Source organism: Salminus brasiliensis, chromosome 11, assembly GCF_030463535.1.
Source record: "Salminus brasiliensis chromosome 11, fSalBra1.hap2, whole genome shotgun sequence".
NCBI classification, from domain to species: Eukaryota; Metazoa; Chordata; class Actinopteri; order Characiformes; family Bryconidae; genus Salminus; species Salminus brasiliensis.
This window is the reverse complement of record NC_132888.1, coordinates 40051224-40060556: the sequence shown is the minus strand read 5'-3', so window position 1 is coordinate 40060556 and position 9333 is coordinate 40051224.

Below are 9333 nucleotides of genomic sequence, written 5' to 3'. Positions count from 1 at the left end.
TTATTCCTGGTGGAATATCAGTGAAATGTCCCCACGATGTCACACATTTTCTCATTTTCCTAACAGTCTGGGGACACACAATAGCTCAATACAGGCATATTCATAATCTCTTTGTCCTCTGCAGTAATTGGAACTGCAGGACATTCAGGGACATTGGTTTCTAGAATGGTTGTTATTATTATTTAACAGCGTCACTGATAATAAAACACAACACCACATGTGATTAGCGCTCCAGCGTTGTGGCGATCAGCACCCTCCCGCTCTGTTTCCATTGAGGCGGACAGAAAGAACGGAAGGGACGGAATAATGGCGAGGCGGATACGTGAATGCCGTTGCTGTGTGTCCCTCTGTCTCTCATTCTTTCTGTGCAGGTGTTTAGGGTTTATTATTGTTTGATTGGAGAGAATTGAACAGAGAGAGAGAGAGCACCTTTCATCCTTTCATTAACATATGAAAAACATCATTAGCATAGCATAAACAACAGCGCTCAAACTCTCTAACATCAATACTTATGGTCTGCTGCCGATTGACCAGCATACCAGTGTTTAAAATCAACACATGCTGGTTTATACTGGTCAGCTAACCATCTGGTGCTGGTTGACCAGCATACCAGTGTTCAAAACACAAGAGATGCTGGTTTATACTGGTCTGATGCTGGTTGACCAGTGTTCAAAATACATCATATGCTGGTTTATACTGGTCTGATGCTGGTTGACCAGTGTTCAAAATACATCATATGCTGGTTTATACTGGTATGATGCTGGTTGACCAGTGTTCAAAATAAATCATATACTGGTTTATACTGGTCTGATGCTGGTTGACCAGTGTTCAAAATACATCATATACTGGTTTGTACTGGTCTGCTGATGGTTGACCAGTGTTCAAAACACAAGAGATGCTGGTTTATACTGGTCTGATGCTGGTTGACCAGTGTTCAAAATACATCATATGCTGGTTTATACTGGTCTGATGCTGGTTGACCAGTGTTCAAAATACATCATATGCTGGTTTATACTGGTATGATGCTGGTTGACCAGTGTTCAAAATAAATCATATACTGGTTTATACTGGTCTGATGCTGGTTGACCAGTGTTCAAAATAAATCATATGCTGGTTTATACTGGTCTGATGCTGGTTGACCAGTGTTCAAAATAAATCATATACTGGTTTATACTGGTCTGATGCTGGTTGACCAGTGTTCAAAATACATCATATACTGGTTTGTACTGGTCTGCTGATGGTTGACCAGTGTTCAAAACACAAGAGATGCTGGTTTATACTGGTCTGATGCTGGTTGACCAGTGTTCAAAACACAAGAGATGCTGGTTTATACTGGTCTGATGCTGGTTGACCAGTGTTCAAAATAAATCATATACTGGTTTATACTGGTCTGATGCTGGTTGACCAGTGTTCAAAATAAATCATATGCTGGTTTATACTGGTATGATGCTGGTTGACCAGTGTTCAAAATACATCATATGCTGGTTTATACTGGTATGATGCTGGTTGACCAGTGTTCAAAATACATCATATACTGGTTTATACTGGTATGATGCTGGTTGACCAGTGTTCAAAATACATCATATACTGGTTTATACTGGTCTGATGCTGGTTGACCAGTGTTCAAAACACAAGAGATGCTGGTTTATACTGGTCTGATGCTGGTTGACCAGTGTTCAAAATACATCATATACTGGTTTATACTGGTATGATGCTGGTTGACCAGTGTTCAAAATAAATCATATACTGGTTTATACTGGTCTGATGCTGGTTGACCAGTGTTCAAAATACATCATATACTGGTTTATACTGGTCTGATGCTGGTTGACAAGTGTTCAAAATACATCATATACTGGTTTGTGCTGGTCAGCTAACCTTCTGATGCTGGTTGACCAGCTTACCAGTGTTCAAAACACAAGAGATGCTGGTTTATACTGGTCTGGGATTGGTTGACTAGCATACCAGTGTTTAAAACATTACATATACTGGTTTATACTGGTCTGATGCTGGTTGACTATCATACCAGTGTTCAAAATAAATCATATACTGGTTTATACTGGTCTGGGATTGGTTGACTACCATACCAGTGTTCAAAATACATCATATACTGGTTTATGCTGGTCAGCTAACCTTCTGACGCTGGTTGACCAGCATACCAGCGTTCAAAACACAACTCCTACTGGTTTTTGCTTGTCTAGTGCAGGTGTGATGCTTGATGACCAGCATGCTAGTGTTCGACAAGCTAGTAATTAGCTATGCTAATGCGCTAACCCTGAGCTAACACACAACCACATGCTAACTGTGGATTAACACACATGGTTAAAAGTTAGCTACAGCTCTAGCCTCCAGTCAGTGCAGGAACTGCGAGCTAATGCAGGGGCTAACGCACTAGCTAGCGTGCTAGGACACCGCCTTCCTGTCCTTCATCTCTTCTCTTCCTCCTCATCCTCTCTTCTCTGAGCTCTGCCCATCTTGGTTTCCGACACTGTGTGACATTAGCATAGCTAAAGACAAGTCTCTTTTACTGGACACTCTGCACGTGCTTTGATGCTAATTGGTGTACAATCCTTCATTGCCTGTTAGCCACATTAGCATCGTAGCTCCAGTGCAAAAACCCAGCTAAAGACCAGCTTTTGTTAGCAGCTGCTTTTAGAGGGTCTTTGACCAGCATGGCAAAAGTGGTCGACCAGCATAGCCAAGGTGGTCGACCAGCATGACCAGCTTGACCATGCTGGTTCACAAACATGTCCAGCTTATGCAAACTGATCAACCATCTTTACCAAACGAGTCAACCAGTACGACCAGCTTGGTCAGGTGTGTCCTGTTCATAGAGCAGCTAGCCCATCAGACCAGCCTTTTCTGGATGACCACCTTGAACATGCTGGTTGACCAGCTTGGTCATTCTGGTAATGCGGCTAAACTACGTTGGGTGTTCTGATAGACCAGTATATACAAACTGGTAATGCTGTTCAACGATCTTGGACATGGTGGTCAACCACCTTGGTCATGCTGGTGAACCCATCTGGTTTGCCTTCAGTGCTATGCTAGTCAATGAGCTTGGTCAGGCTGGTCATGCTGGCAGACCAACTTGGTCATGCTAGTCAATCACATTGGTCATGCTGTTCGACCATTTCTGTTTGACCAGAAATGACAAGCTGGAAATGCTGGTCAGCAAGCTTGGACAAACTGGTAGACCAGCTTGGTCATTCTAGTAATGCGGCTAAACCACGTTGGATGTTCTGATAGACCAGTATATACAAACTGGTAATGCTGGTCAACAATCTTGGACATGGTGGTCAACCACCTTGGTCATGCTGGTGAACCCTCATGGTAATGCTGGTCAACAAGCTTGGTCCATCTGGTTCGCCTTCAGTGTTATGCAATGCTATGCTAAGACTGGTCATACTAGTTAAGCAGCTTGGTCCTTCTGGCCATGCTGGTTAACCACCTTGGTCATGCGGTTGGACCAGTAAGGACAAGCTGGAAGTGCTGGTCAACCAACTTAGTCATCCTGTTTGACCATGATGCCAATGCTGGTCAACAAGATTGGTCTTGCTGGTCTACCAACTTGGTCATCCTGTTTGACCATGATGGTGATGCCGGTCAACAAGCTTGGTTTTAATGGTTGACTAGCTTTGTCGGGTTGGCCATGCTGGTACACCAGCTTGGTTGTACTAGATGATTTGTTAGGTCAGGTTGGTCATGCTGGTAGACCAGCTGACCCTTCAAAGTCAATTGAAAATATTGATAAAGATCCAAGCTGGTCACCCAGCTTCACCAGCTTCTTCAGCAAGATAGTGGCTCAGACTTTACACACTTCAGAGGTTTAGAGGTGTTAAAGATTCATGTTTCACATTTGGAGCTAAAAAAAACCCAAACAGTTCCTGCTGAAATTCGGGTTGGCTTGAGGAGCCGGAGAGATTTGAGTGGAGGAGGCAGAGGAGAAGACCAGGCTGGTCCAGATGGAGAATTGAGTCTTTAATCCAACACTTGTCAAGAGACAGAGAGAAAGGTGAAAAGGAGACAGCTTGAGATTCGTTGGAGAGGGGACCGAGTCGACAGATGGACAGCAGAATGAGATTCCTCGCCTTTGAGGCCAGAGACAGACTTTAACTATGAAACCAGTTCCTGAAGCAACAGCTGAAGAAAATCACATCTTCAGGAAGTTCAGGAATTCTCCTCTTCCCACATGGAGACAGTCCAGCAAGGCATGTTTAGCAGCTGTAGTTTGCTTGTTGAAGGCTACCCTGCTTCAGAGTCAGAGTCAAAAAAGGATCAGAGGCCGTGCTGGTCGACCAGCCTGGTGATCCTGGCCATGCTGGTCAACCAGCCTGGTGAAGCTGGTCAACCAACTTGATCATGTTCGTCATGCTGGTCGACCAGCCTGGTGATGCTGGCCATGGATGAACTTGGTCATACTGGTCATGCTGCTCAACCAGGTTGGTGATGCTGGTCAGTCAGCCCAGTGATGCTGGCCATGCTGGTCAACCAGTCTGGTGGAGCTGGCCATGCTGGTTAACTATCGTGGACATGTTAGCTTTATGAACTTGATCATACTGGTCATGCTGCTCAACCAGGGTGGGTGATGCTGGTCAACCAGCCCACTGATGCTGGTCAACCAACTTGATCATGTTCATCATGCTGGTCGACCAGTCTGGTGATAATGGCCATGCTGGTCAACCATCATGGACATGTTAGTCAACCAGCTTGACTAACTTGGTCATACTGGTCATGCTGCTCAACCAGGGTTGGTGATGCTGGTCAACCAACTTGATCATGTTCATCATGCTGGTCGACCAGTCTGGTGATGCTGGCCATGCTGGTCAACCATCATAGACATGTTAGTCAACCAGCTTGACCAACTTGGTCATACTGGTCATGCTGCTCAACCAGGTTGGAGATGCTGATCAACCAGTCTGGTGATGCTGGTTGGTGTAGCTTCAGCTCAGACCTTAGCCCCTTTGCCTCTGCTGTAACGGAGTAAACAGAGAGCTTTGTTGAGGCTACGCTACTGGGACAAAAGTATTGGGACACCTCCCAGGGCCTCCCAGTGCATAGTAAATGTAGCTAAACGTAGTGGCCATTTTTAAGCTACCTGACCCTGATGCATACGGCACTTACTGCGTATTAGCCTTAATGCTTATTCAGCATTCAGCATTTCCTGGGGCTTCAACTAGCTAACTGTTTTAGCACTTTGCTAAATTCTTGTGCTGTGCCTGCACTTTCTGAGTTGGACTTATTAGAGTGTGTGGGTGTTTTTTGAGTGTGCATGTGCATATTTCTTGTGTGTGTGGGTCCGGCAACAGCTAATCACAGCACATAGTGAGTTGTCATGGGAACCTGGTGCTTTGCTGAACTTCACTTAGCTCTGCGTGGGTTAGCAAGCCTGTCATTAGCCATCTCTCATTTCTCTCCATTCCTCCAACCTTTTGTTCCTTCGCTAACGTTCGTCCGCCTGTTTTTTCGTTCGGTGAAAGCATGCATTAGTTCCAGGAATCTGGAAGACTTTCCGACGTTCCGGCGAAATTCCTAGATTGCAGAGGGGAGAAGTGACGAGAGATGGGAGATTAGCTGTTCCTTCTTTTTATTTCATGTCTTGGTCTCTCCGTCTATCAATCTGTCTCCACTCCACTCTCCCCCTAGCCTTCCTCTCTCGCCCTCTCTCTCTCTCTCTCTCTTATTTCATCTCATCGCGGGCAGTAAGTGATTGAGCGAGAATGAATCTTTTATTTCACACCCCTGTAGGCGCAAGATTGTTTTGCCTGTGTGTGTCGTCGTCAAGCTCCCCTTGAGAGTCTCAAGTGGCGAACAAATTGCCGGAGGAAAAAGTAATTACACCAATGTTTATCTGTTGGATTGGATTTTTTTACAGCTCGTGTTTATTTAAAAGTTTGTGGACAGCAACAGTCGTAGAACTCGGCAGGCTTCATGGATTAGGCCTTGCGCGAAGTCCACGTCAAGTTCATTGCACCTTGCGACACTGGTGCGAATCGAGTCCTGGGTGTTGGAAGGGCGAGTCGGAGTCTCGGGGAGTACTCAGACTTGCACCTCAGACCCTCGAGACATGCCAGAGACTCAAGACTCAGGTCTCGGGTACAAGAGCGAGTTGAGTCTTGAGTCTCTGGCATGTCTCGAGGGTCTGAGGTGCAAGTCTTCAAGTTGAGTCTTCTATTTCTGGGAGTCTCTGGGGCGCAAGGCAGATATCATATGTCAGAGGTTCTAGTCTGAGTCAGATTTTGAGTCTCGAGTCTCTAAGGTGCAAGTCTGAGACGAGTCTTGAGTCTCTAAGGTGCAAGGCAGTCTTAGAGGTGCTAGTGTGAGTCAAGTTGCTGGAGTGCAAGTCTGAGTCAATTCTTGAGTCTCTGAGGTGCCAGTCGAGTCTCGAGTCTTAAGTCTCTGGAGTGCAAGTCTGAGTCAATTCTTGAGTCTCTGAGGTGCCAGTCGAGTCTCGAGTCTTAAGTCTCTGCAGTGCAAGTCTGAGTCATGTCTCGAGTCTCTGAGGTGCAAGCCTGAGTCGAGTCTTGAGTCTGTAGGGCCAAGGCAGTCTTAGAGGTGCTAGTCTGAGTCAAGTCTCTGGGGTGCAAGTCTGAGTCAAGTCTCGGGTCTCTGAGTGCCAGTCGAGTCTCTAGTCTTAAGTCTCTGGGGTGCAAGTCCAAGTTAAGTCTCAAGATCTCTGTGGTATGAGTCTGAGTTCTGAGAATTTTGAATCTCTGCAGCGCCAGTCCTAGTCCGAGTCCCAGTCCAAGTTGAGTCTCGACACTCCAGGGTCTGGGGTCCAGGTCCAAGACAAGTCTCAGGTCTTCAGCAAATCCAGTTTGAGCAGATTTTCTAAAGTCTGATTTTTTCGACAGGAAAAGTTAGATCAGATTTTGTGAGGTTTTCGAATGGAGTCCTGAAAGGGAGAAAACTGAGTCACTGGGTTAGTGACAGGGACGACATGCCGGTTCCACCAAAAAGGATATCCCTCCGACAAATCCTCAAATCACCATGTCCAGAGGATCTATTTGATACGGCCCGTTTCGGTCTGACTGAGCCCCTTCGGGTCATGCCCAGTCTGCTTGTGTCTTTGATTCGGAGATCAGACAGATCAGACCTTTATAGGACATCAAAAGAAAAAGGAGAAAAACACCTTATGAAAAATCCCTCCGAGAAGAGCCCCCGCAGCCCTCTCCAAACATTCCTCTGATCTGCACCCGCTTTATTTTACACATCCCCCCCACACACACACACACACACACACACACACACACCTCACTCCGGCGTGGGCGTAAGAGATGTGTGAGGAAAATGGCCCCATTAAAATAGTAGGACGATGATTCGGATGCCCGGAGCGGTCAGCAGCGGCCAGGAGATGAGAAAAGTTTTGGTTTTACAGGGGAGGGATGGGTGGATGGATGGGTGGGTGGATGGGTGGGTGGATGGACAGATGGAAGGGTTGATGAGTGGATGGATAGATGGATGGATGACTGAGACTTAGTAGATATAGATGTATTGTAGATCAGACACAGATATAGACACAGATATTCTGTAGATTAGACTGATGATGATGTAGATACAGATATACTGTAGATTAGACTGATATGAAGATGTAGATATAGATATACTGTAGATTAGACTGATATGAAGATGTAGATACAGATATACTGTAGATTAGACTGATATAATGATGTAGATACAGATATACTGTAGATTAGACTGATATAATGATGTAGATACAGATATTCTGTAGATTAGACTGATATGATGATGTAGATACAGATATACTGTAGATTAGACTGATATAATGATGTAGATACAGACATTCTGTAGATTAGACTGATATGATGATGTAGATACAGGTATTCTGTAGATTAGACTGATATGATGATGTAGATACAGATATACTGTAGATTAGACTGATATAATGATGTAGATACAGATATTCTGTAGATTAGACTGATATAATGATGTAGATACAGATATTCTGTAGATTAGACTGATATGATGATGTAGATACAGATATTCTGTAGATTAGACTGATATGATGATGTAGATACAGATATACTGTAGATTAGACTAATATGATGATGTAGATACAGATATACTGTAGATTAGACTGATATGATGATGTAGATACAGGTATTCTGTAGATTAGACTGATATGATGATGTAGATACAGATATACTGTAGATTAGACTGATATAATGATGTAGATACAGATATACTGTAGATTAGACTGATATAATGATGTAGATACAGATATTCTGTAGATTAGACTGATATGATGATGTAGATACAGATATACTGTAGATTAGACTGATATAATGATGCAGATACAGATATTCTGTAGATTAGACTGATATGATGATGTAGATACATATATACTGTAGATTAGACTGAAATGAAGATGTAGATACAGATATTCTGTAGATTAGACTGATATAATGATGTAGATACAGATATACTGTAGATTAGACTGATATAATGATGTAGATACATATATACTGTAGATTAGACTGATATGATGATTAGACTAGATTAGACTGATATAATGATGTAGATAGATGGATGACTAGGTGAATAGTTGTAGATGGATGGCTGTAGATGGTGGATAGATGGACAGATGGATGGACGGTAGTGAGATTTAGGATAAATAGCTAGTGAGTGAGTGAGAGAGAAAGAGAGAGAGAGGGAGAGAGAGATGGTGCAGTAAGTAAGCAGAGTCAAGGCTGTTTACAGTTGGAGCACAGAGACAGATGTAGCTACAGAAAAAGGAAAAGTGAGAGAGAGAGAGAGAGAGAGAGAGCGAGTGAGCGAGCGAGCAGAAATGGATTCGGCCTTGGTCCTTTAGAGCCGGGCAGACACTCATCACTGACTGTAACAGAGCTGACTGTTGTATAAGGTCTTCTGACCAGAGCCGAGTCATCACCTCCACCAGCAAACTTAGGGCCTTCAGTCCTGCTCCTGAAGGCCTGGCCAATGGGAGATTCCCATGGCCGAATCTGCCCAGATACCATATCAGGAGAAGCCTCCGATTGGCTTTTCAGGAATTTAACTCTTCGTTATAGATACAGATATAATGTAGATTGGACATAGGTATGGATGTAGATACACTGTAGAACTGTAGATATAGATGCAACTGTATTGTAGATCAGACAAATACAAATTAAATGTATATCATACATAGATATACAGTATGTAGTTACATATATAATGTAGATCGGACAGAGATACAGATATTCTGTAGATTAGACAGATAGATATAGATAGACTGCAGAACAGTTAAATGCAGATATCATAGATCAGACATAGATATACATAGTAACAGATATAATGTAGACCAGGTATAGATAA